We start from the raw sequence: 18,774 nt of genomic DNA, 5'->3' as shown, positions 1-18,774 counted from the left end.
CACGCCGCAGCCGTCAGCGTTCATGTAGTGCATGTTTCTACGCACAGATGTCGCTTTATCCACTTGCTGGGATACTCTGTACCGGCGAATTTTAGTGCTCTTTCCACACCTTGCAAGCCAACCATGGGAAGGTATTTCACGTATTAAACATTTAAAATACTGTCACAGTCTGCTCATTGAGACGTCTACTTTTATGTTAACAGTTTAACCCAGTAAGACAAGCAATACAGTTAATAACCGTGGGTTTTTATTAAGGCAGCTTGACTGACGGCACGTAAATACGCGTAATGTTTTTGATCTAGTATTTAAGAAAGAGAGCACTTAGCCACTTCCAACGAAACTTATTCATGATTTCAAATAACATTAAACTAATGTAAGGTTTCCTACAACTAATTCTCGGTGTCCTCAGTTACCTCTGAACAGAATGACAACTGCAGACCTCTCGATGATCACCTGTTATTTCAATACCATTATCGCTATATCTTTCATCAGTTCCGTCTGAAATCTGCATAATAACCGACAATTAGATGAATGTTATGTATTATCGACTTCAGCTGAGCGTAGCCCTTCACACATTAATAAAAACCCCTATATGTAAATAGACATTGGAACAATCAGTTTAATGACCAATTTTCCTGATGATAATGTAACATGGAGCAGAATGAGGCAATAATGCACAGTTAGTAAACAATAATTTTTAATTATGAAAGGAATAAATCCAAACACGTTTATCACTGGTCATGAGAAATGATATAGTTACAATCGGGCGCAAAATCACGGCTCATTGACAAACGCAAACAGTTGCGGAGATTTTCATCACTTGATTTATTCATTTTCATCACCGAGAAAAATCTTTCACAAACAAGCTCTTGCGTGTTCCACATAAACAGGGAACTGGAGCTGCCGTCGTTCATTTAGGACACATGTCTAATAACAGATGTCGCTGTCGCTCGCTGTCGCACACGTGCGCACATGTGCAGCACTTCCGCACGTCTGCACACTGTGCAGCGTTTGGCCGGCCCTGCCATACCATCACGCCGGGTGATACGCCAGTATGGCGATGACGAATACACGCTTCCAATGTGCGTTCACCACGATGTCGCCAAACACGGATGCGACCATCATGATGCTGTAAACAGAACCTGGATTCATCCGAAAAAATGAGGTTTTGCCATTCGTGCACCCAGGTTCGTCGTTGAGTACACCATCGCAGCCATGGTCTCCGAGCTGATAGTCCACATTGCTGCAAACGTCGTCGAACTGTTCTTGCAGATGGTTGTTGTCTTACAAACGTCCCCATCTGTTGACTCAGAGATCGAGACGTGGCTGCACGATCCGTTATAGCCATGCGGATGAGATGCCTGTCATCTCGACTGCTAGTCATACGAGGCCGTTGGGATCCAGCATGGCGTTCCGTATTACCCTTCTGAACCCACCGATTCCATATTCTGCTAACAGTCATTGGATCTCGACCAACGGGAGCAGCAATGTCGCGACACGATAAACCGAAATCGCGATAGGCTACAATAAAAGTCGGAAACGTGATGGTACGCATTTCTCCTCCTTTCACGAGGCATCACAACAACGTTTCACCAGGCAATACCGGTCAACTGCTGTTTGTGTATGAGAAATCGGTTGGAAACTTTGCTCATGTCAGCACGTTGTAGGTGGCGTCACCGGCGCCAACCTTGTGTGAATGCTCTGAAAAGCTAATCATTTGCATATCACAGCATCTTCTTCCTGTCGGTTAAATTTCGCGTCTGTAGCACGTCATCTTCGTGGTGTAGCAATTTTAATGGCCAGTAGTGTAAATGATCCAATTTTTCTGAAGCTGTAAACACTTCTTTGTCTATTCATTCGGATAACTCCTTAATGGTGCTGTTCTTTTTTTAAAGCGTGTAATTCACACACGAAAGACGTGGCTTACACATCTAAAACACTAGTTCGATCGATTGTATAGTATTACTGATTGGTCTAGCTGCCGTACCAAGTTGGATTAACACTCGTAGAAGAGACAGACCAGCCCCAACGAAAAGCGATGTGTTTCGTCACGGGATAGTTTAGTCGGTGCGATAGAGTGACGGAGATATTCAACAAACTTCACTCAGAGATGCTGCACGTGGCCGGTAGTAAATCACGTAGAGGTTTACTATTGAAATACCTAAAGAGTATGTTCCGTGAAGAGTCAAGCAACATAATATTTCCTTCCTGATATGTCTAACGAAAAGACCACAGTGAACACGTCCGAGTAATTATTTTCTAAGGCCCATTCGCGAATGGAACAGCAGAGGAGGAATCATATGGCGGTCCGAGAAGCATCCTGCAACACACATCCTAAGGTACATTGTGGAGTATATATGTAGATGTAGATATATGGGGACCGCTGTTCTCAAAATTTGGCAAACCTATTAATTTTTAACTTTATGGTCAGATGCCCTTCCTGTCGTCGCGGACGTCAATGAAAGAAGGAAAATCGGTGAGCCATCTGTCCGTGAAACTTTTTTTTTAATATCTTGCCATATTTTAACTGTTTGTGTATCGTATTTACGGAGGTAGCGATTGGGGGCCTTCCCAGTGTTTGCCTAAAAGAGCATTGAAAACTTCCAAAGAACCACTCACAAGCTGGCCGATTGGCGTCATTAATCTGCTGCATGGATTCTAACCTAGTTTCGGTCACCTCCCTATCGCGCAGTCTATTGCACTGAGCGTTAAGCCCCAGAAGCAGATCACCCTATGTCAATAGCAAGTGAATTTAACTAAATCGACAAATGTGACGGTAGTTTTCCCGTGTTCTTGTGTGACGACAGAATCCTTTAGGACACAGCGGCCAGAAAGTAAAGCCTGAGTGCGTTGTAGTGTCTGTGTCGGCTGCTCTTTCCTTTTATGATTCCACTTCACGCGTCAAAAGAATGGACACATTGTCTGTATCAGAAATGTGTTGTTCACACGTTCTTGCACGATTCCTGACACTCAATGATGAGATGAGTGTTCTCCCGTATCCTCTTAGTGCAGGCTGATACAAATTAGGAATTTCATGTGTCTTGTGATGAATCTTGGAGAATAACGTGTCCAGATTTTGGGGGTCTTTATTTCGTCGTTAAATGGTTAATTACTCTTTGTTATGTAAGCAGTAAATCCAATAGGGAACAAATAAAAACGATTACATACTTCATGAGCATAGAACCACGAAGTCCTCTGGATATTTTTGTAGCACCACATTTCAACCGCTTCTAATCTTTTCTTATTTGAATTGCTTATCGTCCACATTTCATTTCCGTACTCCGCTACAGTACCTATAAATACCTCCTGAAAACACTTTTTAACACTTAAAGTTGTATTCGATGTTTCTCAGACCTTATACAGGACGTTTCAAAGTCTTTGGAGCGAACAACCATAGGTGAGAGATCATTTCATGGGCATCAAATTTTGTTAGACATAGAATGTTCGTTGACGCTCCCCTGAAACGTGGCCGGACGTAGGCACTCTTCAGCCTGTGTATGCCTTGTGTGTTGCCTATGATCCAATCATTTGCTCCTCAGAAAAGGGTGTAGACTCAACAAAATTAAAGTTCCTGATTCGCTTCTACAATATCTTTCTTCAGGAAGACACATTCATTCTGTATTCATGACACCAAAGGCAACGGGAGCCAGTGTCTATCATCACTCTTCATATTAAGACATTTAACTCTAATTCGGTAGAAACATGTGGAGTGGTTCAAATCCCCATCCGGTCAATCAGATGTGGGTGTCCGGTGGTTTTCCTCAAATCGCTTAAGGCAAATGACGGAACAATCCTGCTTATCTCTCGCTCAACGCGAACTTGTGTTTCTTACCTAATGACATACTCATCGCCGTTAAATCCTAATGTTCAGTACTTCATTCTTTAATCCAAAAGAGCTGGGCTCCGTCTGTGATGACCACGATATCGATATGACCTCTGGCGTGCCACAGGGGAGTGTTATGGGACCATTTCTTTTCACAATATATATAAATGACCTAGTAGAAAGTGTCGGAAGTTCCATGCGGCTTTTCAAAAAAATGCAAATGGCTCTGAGCACTATGGGACTTAACATCTATGGTCATCAATCCCCTAGAACTTAGAACTACTTAAACCTAACCAACCTAAGGACATCGAACAACACCCAGTCATCAAGAGGTAGAGAAAATCCCTGACCCCGCCGGGAATCGAACCCGGGAGCCCGGGCGCGGGAAGCGAGAACGCTACCGCACGACCACGAGCTGCGGATGATCAAAAAAGGAGGTAGCTTACAAAATACTCGTTCGACCTATACTTGAGTATTGCTCATCAGTATGGGATCCGTACCAGATCGGGTTGACGGAGGAGATGGAGAAGATCCAAAGAAGAGCAGCGCGTTTCGTCACAGGGTTATTTGGTAAGCGTGATAGCGTTACGGAGATGTTTAGCAAACTCAAGTGGCAGACTCTGCAAGACAGGCGCTCTGCATTGCGGTGTAGCTTGCTGTCCAGGTTTCGAGAGGGTGTGTTTCTGGATGAGGTATCGAATATATTGCTTCCCCCTACTTATACCTCCCGAGGAAATCACGAATGTAAAATTAGAGAGGCTTTCCGGCAGTCGTTGTTCCCGCGAACCATACGCGACTGGAACAGGAAAGGGAGGTAATGACAATGGCACGTAAAGTGCCCTCCGCCACACACCGTTGGGTGGCTTGCGGAGTATGAATGTAGATGTAGATGTAGAATTTGTCTCTATTTTCCAATTAAATTCACTCAAGCAATGTGTCCTCCATGAAAGTCTGGTTTGCCTGGAATTGTATCGCATCTCTCCATTCCAAGTGCTATGAGTTCTCACTTCAAGTTGGGATGTGATCGGATGTACTGACATTGGGAAAAATGAGTGCCCGTCCCGAGTTACGAGTTGCATCCTTCTACAACAAAGTCAACGTTATACTTCTTGATTCGATCGTATTCTCTGTTGGTTGTGTGGAATTCGGTGATATATACATCTCCTCAACACGTACACCTGATGTAATCGGCAATATCTTAATAATTTAAGTACTGGAGCTCAAGTCTTGTTGAAACTGAAACCTTCGTCCCTACTACCTTTACCAATACCCATATTTCGATACACATTTTAATTAAACAGTCGAAGAAACTTGCCTTCTTCTACAAGATAGTGGTCTTCTATTCTGTCATTTTATTGATATACTACAGGCTCAGCTGTTTCAGCGAATTACGTTTGTTTCTGCCTTTTTTATTATCTCGATGCTTTTTTCTAATCGTGTGCTCCGTATTCGACATGTCACATGAGCAAGCATTGCGCTAATACCCGAGTTTTAGAGGTGTACATCACCTTTAACATAAAAGACCACAACTGTTACACAGTATTTGTTGAGAGAAGTGAAGTACATTAGATATCTTACTTACCTAGAAGTCTACCGGTTTTTCCAACGGTTCGGCAGCGTTTCTTAGACAAGCGATCTTCCCTTTTTCTCTATCTCTTTCACAGACCATTGCACATAGCGTTTGAGGACTGTTAGGTAAGTTGTCGAAATATTGTGCATAAAAGCCCTCTACAAGCGCAGCTCGTCAGAGACTACATCACTTAACCCGTCAGAGAAAGAGTAATTCCATGATAATAGCAATACTGTCGACAGAACCGTGAAGACTGGCCTTTAAGCGAAACCTCTCAGTTGTCTCTAATCTAGAGATTTAACAAGACTGTCGGCGAGATCAGTGACTTAGATACTGCTGCAAACGTTACGATGTATAATTATGGACTTAAACTGGGTTTCTACCCTTGAAGGATTCGCGGATAATTCGATTCCCGGTACCACACAATGTATCAACCTCACTGGCTGCTGGCCAAGGTTCTTCCTCGTCCTGCAAATTCGCGCTACAGAACAGTTATTCGAGTTAACCAGTAGAGTGGTTTACCTAGAAGCGGCTGTCCAACTTCCATGGCAGAGCACAAAAACGATAGCTGTACAGAGTAATCCGATTCAACGCTACGGAGCTCTGTAAGTTACTGTTGGATACAACAAATCACAAAATGATACGAAGCAACCCGTCTTTCAAAGATATGAGTTACTGACTGTGTGCTCCAGCGTCCTAGCTCATCGTCATCATCAAAAGAAAACATAGTAAGTACTAAAACTTCACACGAAATCATATGGTCGCTTTCACTTAGCGGATATACATTTTCTGATTTAAAGTATTTAGACAGCACTACGCAATGCGAAAATGACCACCAGACGTCACGGGAGGCGGACACGTCAGTGCAAAACGAAGAGGGGAGGAGTGGGGGCGGTGGATTATTGTGGTCTCACTGCAGTAGAGAAGCAGTACAGCATAATGGGTCGTTCAGCAGGGGTCAGTGACTTCAAACGTGGTCTAGTCACCTGGATAAATAGCCATCAGGAACGTTTCAGTCCTTCTAATGCTGGCCAAGTCGATTGTTGTTGAAGTGATTGTCAGGTAAAAACTGGAAGTAACAACCGCAGCTAAACCAACACCGGGCAAATCTCATGTAATGGCCGACGTGGACTGTCAAACTTATCGGAGTTGTTTGCTTCAAAAACATGAATGAAGTCAACGGAAAGAATCACTCGTTAGTTGCAAAGTGCTTGCACCCTAACACCCAGCACAATGATTCTGCGCAGGCCAATTAAAAAGACTGCGGTACAATGATCGAGTAGCTCCTCATAAGAAACACATTTCTTCCGGAAACAGCGATCGTGTGAGACCCAACTCGCTTTATTTGTTCATGAGACCCAGAAAATATTAGATACAGGCTCCCAGGTAGATGCCATTTTCCTTGACTTCCAGAAGGCGTTCGATACAGTTCCGAACTGTCGCCTGATAAACAAAGTAAGAGCCTACGGAATATCAGACCAGCTGTGTGGCTGGATTGAACAGTTTTTAGCAAACAGAACACAGCATGTTGTTCTCAATGGAGAGACGTCTACAGACGTTAAAGTAACCTCTGGCCTGCCACAGGGGAGTGTTATGGGACCATTGCTTTTCACAATATATATATAAATGACCTAGTAGATAGCGTCGGAAGTTCCATGCGGCTTTTCGCGGATGATGCTGTAGTATACAGAGACGTTGCAGCATTAGAAAATTGCAGCGAAATGCAGGAAGATCTGCAACGGATAGGCACTTGGTGAAGGGAGTGGCAACTGACCCTTAACATAGACAAATGTAATGTATTGCGAATACATAGAAAGAAGGATCCTTTATTGTATGATTATATGATAGCGGAACAAACACTGGTAGCAGTTACTTCTGTAAAATGTCTGGGAGTATGCGTGCGGAACGATTTGAAGTGGAATGATCATATGAAATTAATTGTTGGCAAGACGGCTGCCAGTTTGAGATTCATTGGGAGAGTCCTTAGAAAATGTAGTCCATCAACAAAGGAGATGGCTTACAAAACACTCGTTCGACCTATACTTGAGTATTGCTCATCAGTGTGGGATCCGTACCAGGTCGGGTTGACAGAGGAGATAGAGAAGATCCAAAGAAGAGGGGCGCGTTTCGTCACAGGGTTATTTGGTAAGCATGAGAGTGTTACGGAGATGTTTAGCAAACTCACGTGGCAGACTCTGCAAGAGAGGCGCTCTGCATCACGGTGTAGCTTGCTGTCCAGGTTTCGAGAGGGTGCGTTTCTGGATGAGGTATCGAATATATTGCTTCCCCCTACTTATACCTCCCGAGGAGATCACGAATGTAAAATTAGAGAGATTCGAGCGCGCACGGAGGCTTTCCGGCAGTCGTTCTTCCCGCGAACCATACGCGACTGGAACAGGAAAGGGAGGTAATGACAGTGGCACGTAAAGTACCCTCCGCCACACACCGTTGGGTGGCTTGCGGAGTATAACTGTAGATGTAGATGTAGTTAACGTTAAGCGACACTTCAAATGGTTTAAAGACCGGTGCGACTGGACAGTAGATGAATAGAAGCGAGTGAGATGAAATGAAATGATCGTATGGCATTGTTGGCCGGGAGGTGCCATTCGCGTTCGGCCGCCAAGTGCAACTCTTATTTCAGTCGGCGCCACATTCGGCGACTAGCGGCCGATGATGAGGATGAAATGATGATGAGGACGACACAACATCCAGTCCCCGAGCGGAGAAAATCTTCGAACCGTCCGGGAATCGAACCCGGGCGCAGTGCGTGGGAGGCAAGTACGTTAGCATCAGCTAAGCAGGCAGACACGGAATCGAGTGATTCATGGTGATTAATCACGCTGCACCTAGTGGAAATCCGACGGAAGGATTTGGGTTTGGCGAATGCCTAGAGAATTTTACCTGTCACCATGTGTACGGCGAACAGAGAAATAAGAATGAGGTGGTATTACGTTGTGGAGGTGATTTTCGTCGACTGGGTGTGGTCCCCGTATTGCACTCTAAATGTTGAAGGACATGAAAACATTTTACAGAATTGTGAACTGCGTTCAGTAGAGTAACAGTTCGGAGACGATGGTCTTTCGAACCAGCATGTCAATGAACCCTGTCATAAAGCAGCATCGATGGGCCAGTGGTTTGTTGGCAATAACATTCCTGAAATGGGTCAACTGCCCACAGTCCCGACCTTGACACAATGGAATACCTTTGGAACGAGTTAGAACGTCCAATTCGCTCCAGACCCCAGCGTCCAACTTAAGTGATTTCTCTGGTTTCAGCTCATGAGGAAGAATGGACTGCCATTCCTCAACAGATATTCAGACACACTGAGAATGTTCCAGTAGAACTCAAGCCATAACTAAGGCGAGGAGAGTACACACCCCATATTAACGCCACTAACAAGCATCCGGATTCCTTTGATCAGGCTGGGACTTAACGCACAGAACACAACCAGAGAGCAAGAATTATTTGATTTATTTTCTTCGGTTTCGCTCGTCAGACGCGAGGATCTCAGATATTCGTTGCCCTAGTGACAGCACGTTGCCAGTCGAAAGCTCCGCTAACACCATGGTCAACACGAAGACTATGGTGCCGAGCGATGCCCTGGAGAAAGATGGTAGGAAATAAGACGTGGATAATTTAAGGAACCATCCTGGCACTCACATCAAGTTATTTACGGAAACGAAGCAAAAATTAGAGTGGACAGACAGAAATTCGAATTTCTTCCAGATACGAGTCCACTATCAGTGCGACTGCACCATTCTGCCGGCCGCTGCGGCCGAGCGATTCTAGGCGCTTCAGTCGGGAACCGCACTGCTGCTACGGTCACAGATTCGAATCCTGCCTCGGGCATGGATGAGTGTGATGTCCTTAGGTTAGTTAGGTCTAGGTAGTTCTAAGTCTAGGGGACTGATGGCCTCAGATATTAAGTCCCATAGTGCTTAGAGCCATTTGAAACATTTGTACCATTTTGTGAGAGCAGATGGCCTAGTGATAATAAACGGGAATCGCATATGGGGGAACGGCGGTTCAAGGCTACATCCGACCATTCAGAATTAGGGTTTACCGTGATTACCTAGCATCGCTTAAGGCAAACAGAATTATCGCTCCTCTGAAATGTACGTCCTTCCCTTTCCTAACACAACTCGAGCTTGCGTTTCGTCCATAATAGCCTTGTCGACGATGACACATTGAACCAGTACCTTCCTTCATTCCGTTTACCTCAATGGTCGCTCGCACCGGCGCACAGAGTCTACTGTATTCATGATGCGTTTTCAGTTATATAAGTTATTTATTGTGTACCATTGTCTATGAAGTGGCATTGTACGTTTCGTATTTGGTAAATCAACTGCAAAATTTGAAGGATTAAGTCTCATTGAATTATGTTTTTATTTTGCCTGCAAATTGGATCAACAGACGGTAGTCATGGGATAGCGATGTACACATTTAAAATTGGCGGTAATATCGCGCATACAAGGCATAGAAGAGTATATTGGTGGAGCTGACATTTGCATTCAGGTGATTCATTCGAAAAGATTCCCGACTTGATTAGGGCTGCACGATGGGAATTAACAGACTTTGAACGCGGGATGGTAGTTGGAGCTACACATATGAGATATATCATTAAGGAAATCGTTTGTGAATTCAATATTCCGAGACCCACACTATCGAGAGCGTGACGAGAATACCAAATTTCAGGCATTACCACTCATCACGGACAACGTAGTGGCCGACGGCCTTCACTTAACGACGGAGAGCAGCGGCGTTTCCGTAGAGTTGTCAGTGCTAACAGACAAATAACATTTGGTGAAATAACACAGAAATCAGTGTGGGACATACGACAAACGTATCCGTTAGGACAGTGCAGTGAAATTTGGCGTTAATGCCATATGGCAGCAGATGACCGACGCGAGTGCCTTTGCTAACAGCACATTAGCTGCAGCGCCTCTCCCGGGCTCGTGACCATATGGGTTGGACCTCAGACGACTGGAAAACCGTGGCCTGATCAGATGAGTCCCGATTTCAGTTGGTAAGGACTCATGGTAGGGGTCGAGTGTGGCACAGATCCCATGAAGTCAGATACACTGGTTGTCAACAAGGCACACTGGAAATCTGCTGCTGGCTCCATAGTGGTGTGCGCTGTGTTTACATGGCATGCACTGGTTCCTCCGCTCCAACGGTACCGACATCGACTGGAAATGATTATGCTCGGCTACTGCGAGACCATTTGCAACCATTCATGGACTTCATATTCTCAAACAACGATGGAATTTTTATGGAAGATAATGCGCCATGTCACCGGGTCATAACTGTTCCCGATTGGTTTGAAGAACATTTTAAAGAATTAGAGCGAATGATTTGGCCACACAGATAATCCGAGATGAATCCCATCGAACATTTATGGGACATAACCGAGAGGTTAGTGTGTGCCCACAACACTGCACTGACAACACTGTCGCAATTACGGACGACTTTAGGGGCAGCATGATTCAGTATTTCGACAGGTGGTTTTCAACGAGTTGTTGAGTCCATGCCACGTCGAGTTGCTTCAGTACGCCGGCCAAAAGGGGGTCCGACAAGATGTTAGCAGGTATCCTTTGTTCGAGAGGCTCTCGTAAAACTTAGCATTACACTAACGATTTAAATTTATGTATCGTTTCAGTATTATTAAATGAACTTTATTTGTAAAAATAGCATAAAAAACGGCAGTCCTATTTGTATAATAAAATGGAAATATCGTCGGACGTCGCTGAGCGGGCAGCGTTCCGAAATAGAGAGATTTTCTTTATTCAATCGATGGTCACCTTTGGGCACTCTCATTATTCACTCGCGTTCCCAACAAAGAATCTATAGCTTCCCTGTGCTTCTTATTTGATGTCACTCTTGCGGATTTATTAAAGCATACTATAGTGTAATTTTTTTGTATGATGAAGAATATTTTAACCAGACGGATGTCCTCACAGTGGGAAGACCATTAGCTTCATTGTTAGCCAACCTGATTATGGAGTACTTTCAGGACGTCGACCCAGACACAGTTTGCCCAAAGTCTAGTTGATTTTAACGTTGCGTCGACACATTCGTTGTTTGGCTTGACGGAAGTCTAAAACTGTGAGAGCTATTGGGCAACAACAGAAACATCCATGACGACGTGAAGTTCACGATGGCGGTTGGGATGGACGGTGGCTTGACGCTCCGTGACATACTCGTCCGTCGATAAACAAATGGATGAGACAGTCACAGTCATTACCGACTACCCACTCATAAGGACTGATATCTGCGCGTTATAAGGTACCACCACCCAGCACAGAAACGTTTTGTCCTGAACCACTTACAGACAGTCTTCAGAGAGAGTGACTACAACAACCGATAAATTTAGCAAGGCATTTTACCGAAAAATCTTAAGCAGAAAGGCACGGAGTATTAAAAAGTCAACAACTCATGACGGCTATGAAAGATGATAAAGGCTTCAGTACGTCAGGGATAAAATACCTTGTGATTGCGCACAGATTTACATCGATTGAACTGTACGCAATATTGAATAGATATAGAATACGAGGGGTATTTCCGTCAACGGTATTCTGAGAAATCATCGGTAACGGAACGTGGTCTTGAAAACGGACGCCGAATTGCAGTCTACAAGACATCTGTTGTTAAACGGACATATGGTTTCTGGGATAGCGTTACAAAAGAAACGATCGAGATAATAATATCTGAAAACACCTTCAATGAAGACGGTGTTCTGCACCTTAGCACAACTTGGGACCGGCCATCGGAAGATGGAAACGGGTGCGGCGATCTTGCAAACAAAACATTACCCTGTATGGTGCTGGAGTGGGCACCACCGCTGATGTTATAGGCATCATCACGGAAATATAAGGACTGCAAAAGAAATCGAACAACAGTCACCACTTGACGATGGCCGAGGAGCACTCGGCTGGAAGTTCGTGGATTTTTAACCACATGGCGCGGCTGGAACCTCCGAAGAATTTTATCACTGTGTGTCGCCGTGAAACCATGCGTTTGTAAAATGATAATCTTAACTGTTTTGTAGTTAATATTATTGCAGTTTACTGTAACTAGGGGCTGATATGCAGCTACTACCCCTTTCGTACGTAATTTACGTTAACAAAGCAGCGGGACTGAGTTACTAGCAAAAAAATGAATTCATAAATTTGGTGGAAGCGTGTAGTTTTGTAATTTTAAAACTGTTATTAAACTTAATATAATAATCATTTCCATGCCACCTCAACATAACTCAACTTTTATTCGATCGCACAAAAATGATTAATGGTTAGACCATTAATATAAGGTTCAAATTCCCATTCAAAATTAAATGATCTGCGATGTCGCTAATTCACGTCAGGCGAAATATTTTTTACTCGTATATTGCTTTGGACTGCCGTCGTTGATCATCTACGGGTCATATTCCTGCATTTATTGTGTAAATTGCAAACGTGCCTCACTTCAGTTAGACATGACCATGTGATGACTTGCAAAACCTGTTATTTGAGGTACAACATACGTATGGCATAAAAGTAGTGGGGTGCGGTTCATTTCATTAGTCGATGTAAACAGGCTACCATACTTTTTGACGGACATGTGCTTTCTCAACTTAACTGATTTCAAGTTGTTCTCATTTGCACGAAGCATCCTAGAAAGGAGCGTTAGGCAGGATACTCTTTTAAAACTCGTATTTTCTCATTACTGATCCGGTCTAATGTTCTAGTGTACACTGAAGAGCCAAAGAAACTGGTACACCTGCCTAATTTGTTGTAGGGCCCCGCGAGCACGCAGAAGTGCCGCAATACGACGGGGCATGGACTCGTCTAATGTCTGAAGTAGTACTGGAAGGAATTGACACAATTAATCCTGCACGACTGTCCACAAATCCATAAGAGTACGAGGAGGTGCAAATCCCTTCTGAATAGGATGTTGCAAGGCATCACGTATATCCTCAAAAATGCTCAAGTCTGGGGAGTTTGGTGGCCAACGGAAGTGTTTAAACTCAGAAGAGTGTACCTGGAGCCACTCTGTAGCAATTCTAAGCGTGCGGGGTGTCGCATTCCTCCTGCTGGAATTTCCCATGTCCGTCAGAATAAATAATGGACACGAATGGATGCAGGTGATCAGACACGATGCTTACGTAAGTGTCACCTGTCAGAGCCATATCTAGACGTATAAGAGGGTCCCATATCACTACAACTGCACACGCCCCACACCATTACAGAGCCTCCACTAGCTTGAACAGTCCCCTGTGACATGCAGGGTCCATGAATTCATGAGGTTGTCTCCGTACCCGTACATGTCCATCCACTCGATACAATCTGAAACGAGACTCGTCTGACCAGGCAACATGTCCCCAGTTATCAACAGTCCAATGTCGGTGTTGACGAGCCCAGGCGAGAATTAATGCTTTCTGTCGTGTAGTCATCAAGGGTACACCAGTGGACCTCGACTCCGAAAGCCCCTATTTATGATGTTTCGTTGAGTGGTTCACACGCTGAAACTTGTTGATGGCCTAACACTGAAATCTGAAGCAATTTGCGGAAGGGTTGCACTTCTGTCAGATTGAACGATTCTCCTCAGTCGTCGCTGGTCCCGTTCTTCCAGGATCTTTTTCTGGCCGCAGCGATGTCGGGGACTTGATGTTTTACCGGATTCCTGATATTCACGATACACTCGTGAAATGGTCGTAAGGGAAAATCCCCCCTTCGTTGCTACGTCGGAGATGCTGTGCCCCATCGCTCGTGCACCGACTATGAATGTTCAAATGTGTGTGAAATCTTATGGGACTAAGCTTACACACTACTTAACCTAAATTATCCTAAGGGCAAACACACACACCCATGCCCGAGGGAGGACTCGAACCAGCCGCACAGTCCATGACTGCAGCGTCTTATGCCGCTCGGCTAATCCCGCGCGGTGCGCCAACTATAACACCACGTTTAAACCCACTTAAATCTTGATAACCTGCCATTGTAGCAGTAACCGTGTGCAGTAAGCGATCTAACAAATGCCCCAGACGCTTGTCTTATATAGACGTTGCCAACCGCAGCACCGTATTCTGCCTCTTTACATATCTCTGTATTTGAATACGCATGCCTGTACCAGATTCTTTGGCGCTTCATTGTAATAGAAAATACGAAGATTCGTGTTTGATGGGTATCAGAGTACCCATGTTAACTGAACGAAGTTGTTAAGACAGAGAGTTGCTACACAGCGGCGACAACGTAACTAATTCACCGAAGACCGAAACAAAACAGACAAATAGTTGAGACAGTTACAAGCGCCTGCATTGAGGCGAGTCGTGTTACGCAATGCCGCTCTGACCTTACTCAAAGAATCGTGCAATGGTCGACTTCGGTGACGGAGCATTACGTGAAGCGTCTACGCTGACAAAGTGGACTCGGCTCTCGCAGAACTGATGACTAAGTCAGAGTGCGCACGTGTCACTGCAATAGATGGTTTCACTGTGATTCGTCAGGAAACAAGGGCAGCCGACATGTCACTGGAACCAGGTGATTAGCTGACCCGGCGGTTTCTCCAGGCAGTACTTTGGTGCGGTCATGAGGTAACCACCGTAATAAACTTACGAAAATCGCGTTCGTTTTATTATAGACCACTCTGACTGAGGTCAGCAGCAATACATGGCAGCCGATTTCGTAGTCCTCGACTGAGGCGCACCGGGGAACAGCGACGGAGACGTGAATTACGTAGTATATTAGATGTTTGTAAGCACAGAAATTTCGTCAGAGTTACGTATTTCAGTGTTAAATCTCCTTCCGCCTTTCGGACAGGTATCGGAAAGGCACGCTTAGGTGAGCTTCAAATGACCTTACAAAAATCTGTAAATATAACCTATATTCTTCTTCCTTCTAAGAAAGTCTGAAACTACCAGATGGAATTCATGAACACATGCTACAGTGTTACGTTCTTGCACTTTTTAACAGTTTCCTTAGAATCTTCTTCACAGAAAGTTCGATAGTAGCATGCATTACGTAAATCATTGGCTCGATAGCCAAAATACAGTGAGGCGACAAGTCACGGGACAGCGATATACATATACAGGGCGGTTCAAAAAAAAAATGGTTCAAATGGCTCTGAGCACTATCGGACTCAACATCTTAGGTCATTAGGCCCCTAGAACTTAGAACTACTTAAACCTAACTAACCTAAGGACATCACACACACCCATGCCCGAGGCAGACTTCGAACCTGCGACCGTAGCAGTCCCGCGGTTCCGGACTGCAGCGCCAGAACCGCACGGCCACCGCGGCCGGCTACAGGGTGGTCCACTGATCGCAACCGGGCCAAATATCTCACGAAATAAGCGTCAAACGAAAAAACTGCAAAGAACGAAACTTGTCTAGCTTGAAGGGGGAAACCAGGTGGCGCTATGGTTGGCCAGCTAGATGGCGCTGCTGTAGGTCTAACCGATACCAACTGCGTTTTTTTAAATAGCAACCCCCATTTTTTATTACATATTCGTGTAGCACGTAAAGAAATATGAATGTTTTCCTTGGACCACTTTTTTCGCTTTGTGACAGATGGCGCTATAATAGTCACAAACATATGGCTCACAATTTTAGACGAACAGTTGGTAACAGGTAGGTTTTTTAAATTAAAATGCAGAACGTAGGTACGTTTGAACATTTTATTTCGGTTGTTCGAATGTGATACATGTACCTTTGTGAACTTATCATTTCTGAGATCGCATGCTGTTACAGCGTGATTACTTGTAAATACCACATTAATCCAATAAATGCTCAAAATGATGTCCGTCAACCTCAATGCATTTGGCAATACGTGTAACGACATTCCTCTCAACAGCGAGTAGTTCGCCTTCCGTAATGTTCGCACATGCAATGACAATGCGCTGACGCATGTTGTCAGGAGTTATCGGTGGATCACGATAGCAAATATCCTTCAACTTTCCCCACAGAAAGAAATTCGGGGACATCAGATCCGGTGAACGTGCGGGCCATGGTATGGTGCTTTGACGACTAATCCACCTGTCATGAAATACGCTATTCAATACCGCTTCAACCGCACGCGAGCTATGTGCCGGACATCCATCATGTTGGAAGTATATCGCCATTCTGTCATGCAGTGAAACATCTTGTAGTAACATCGGTAGAACATTACGTAGGAAATCAGCACACATTGCACCATTTAGATTGCCATCGATAAAATGGGGGCCAACTATCCTTCCTCCCATAATGCCGCACCATACATTAACCCGCCAAGGTCGCTGATGTTCCCCTTGTCACAGCCATCGTGGATTTTCCGTTGCCCAATAGTGCATTTTACGCCGGTTTACGTTACCGCTGTTGCTGAATGACGCTTCGTCGCTAAATAGAACGCGTGCAAAAAATCTGTCATCGTCCAATAATTTCTATTGTGCCCAGTGGCAGAACTGTACACGATGTTCAAAGTCGTCGCCATGCAATTCGTGGTGCATAGAAATATGGTACGGGTGCAATCGATGTTAATGTAGCATTCTCAACACCGTCGTTTTTGAGATTCCCGATTCTCGCGCAATTTGTCCGCAACTCATGTGCGGATTAGCCGCGACAGCAGCTAAAACACCTACTTCGTCATCATCATTTGTTGCAGGTCGTGGTTGACGTTTCACATGTGGCTGAACACTTCCTGTTTGCTTAAATAACGTAACTATCCGGCGAACGGTCCGGACACTTGGATGATGTCGTTCAGAATACCGAGCAGCGCACATACCACACGCCCGTTGGGCATTTTGATCACAATTGCCATACATCAACACGATATCGACCTTTTCCGCAATTGGTAAACGGTCCACTTTAACACGGATATGTATCACGAAGCAAATACCGTCCGCACTGGCGGAATGTTACGTGATACCACGTACTTATACGTTTGTGACTATTACAGCGCCATCCATCACAAAACGAAAAAAGTGGTCCAACTAAAACATTCATATTTCTTTACGTAGTACACGAATATGTAATAAAAAATAGGGGTTCCTATTTTAAAAATCGCAGTTTATATCCGTTTGACCTATGGCAGTGCCATCTATCGTGCCAACCATAGCGCCATCTGGTTTCCCCCTTCATGCTAGACAACTTTTGTTCTTTGTAGTTCTTTCGTTTGACGCTTATTTCGTGAGATATTTGGCCCGGTCACTATCAATGGACCACTCTGTATAATGACGTCGGAAGTATCACATACACAAGGTATAAAATGGCAGTGCAGTGGTGTAGTTGTCATTTGTACTCTGGTGATCCACGTGAAAAGGTTTCGACGTGATTATGGCCGCACGAGGGCATTTAACATACTTCGAACGCAGAATGTTGGTTGGAGCTAGACGCATGGAGCATTCCATTACGGCAGTCGTAAGGAAATTCGAAATTCCGCGGTCCACAGTGTCAAGATATGGCAAGAATATCGAATTTCAGGCATTGCCTCTGACCACAGGCAACGCTGTGACCGACGGCCTTTACTTAAAGACCGAGAGCAGCGGCGTTTGTGTAGATGGTACGGGTCGAGTGAGGCGCCGACCCAACGAACCAATGGACCCTGGTTGTCAACAAGTCACTGTGCAAGCTGGTGGTACCTCCATATTGGTGTGGGCTGTGTTTACATGGAATAGACTGGGTTATGTGGTCCAACTAAATCGATCATTGACTGGAAATGATTACGTTCGACTTCTGGGAAACCATTTGCAGTAAACAAGGATGCATTTTTTTTTTTTTTTTTTTTTTTTTTTTTTTTTTTTTTTTTTTTTTTTTTTTTTTTTTTTGCTGACAGTGCGACAGCGCACAATTTTTGGCGATTGGTTTGAAGAACATACGGGAAAATTAGAGCAATTGATTTGTCCACACAGATCACCCGAAATGAATCCCATCGCACAATTATGAGACTTAATCAAGAGGTCAGTTCGTGCATAAAATCCAGCCCCGCAGCACTGTCGCAATTATGGATGACTATGGAGGAAGCATAGCTCAGTATTTCAGCAGAGGACTTCCAACGATTTGTTCGACTTGTTGAGTCCATGCCACGTCGAGCTGCCGTACTACGCAGGGAAAAAGGATGTCCGACACGATATTAAGAGGTATCTGCCGATTTTTGTCACCTCAGTGTACAGTTGAAATAGCAGTAGAGACCAGTGGATATTAGCAATCGAAATGACAGCATTTTTCTGTACACTGAGAAGAGATGTGCTTATTTTTACCCGTTGTATGCTCTCTCTCCCACTCTTTTTCCTTTAATATTTCCTTTAAGCATGTAGTGCCACTGAAGAAAATCACTTTCAGGAGATACTATACTTGATTTTCGTAAGACGAATTATTATTGCACCAAAATGTTCTCAATGCAATATACGAGGTGCGATAATAAAGTAATGAGA

The sequence above is a fragment of the Schistocerca americana genome, chromosome 4, assembly GCF_021461395.2.
Source record: "Schistocerca americana isolate TAMUIC-IGC-003095 chromosome 4, iqSchAmer2.1, whole genome shotgun sequence".
Taxonomy (NCBI): Eukaryota; Metazoa; Arthropoda; class Insecta; order Orthoptera; family Acrididae; genus Schistocerca; species Schistocerca americana.
This window is presented reverse-complemented; position numbering follows the sequence as displayed.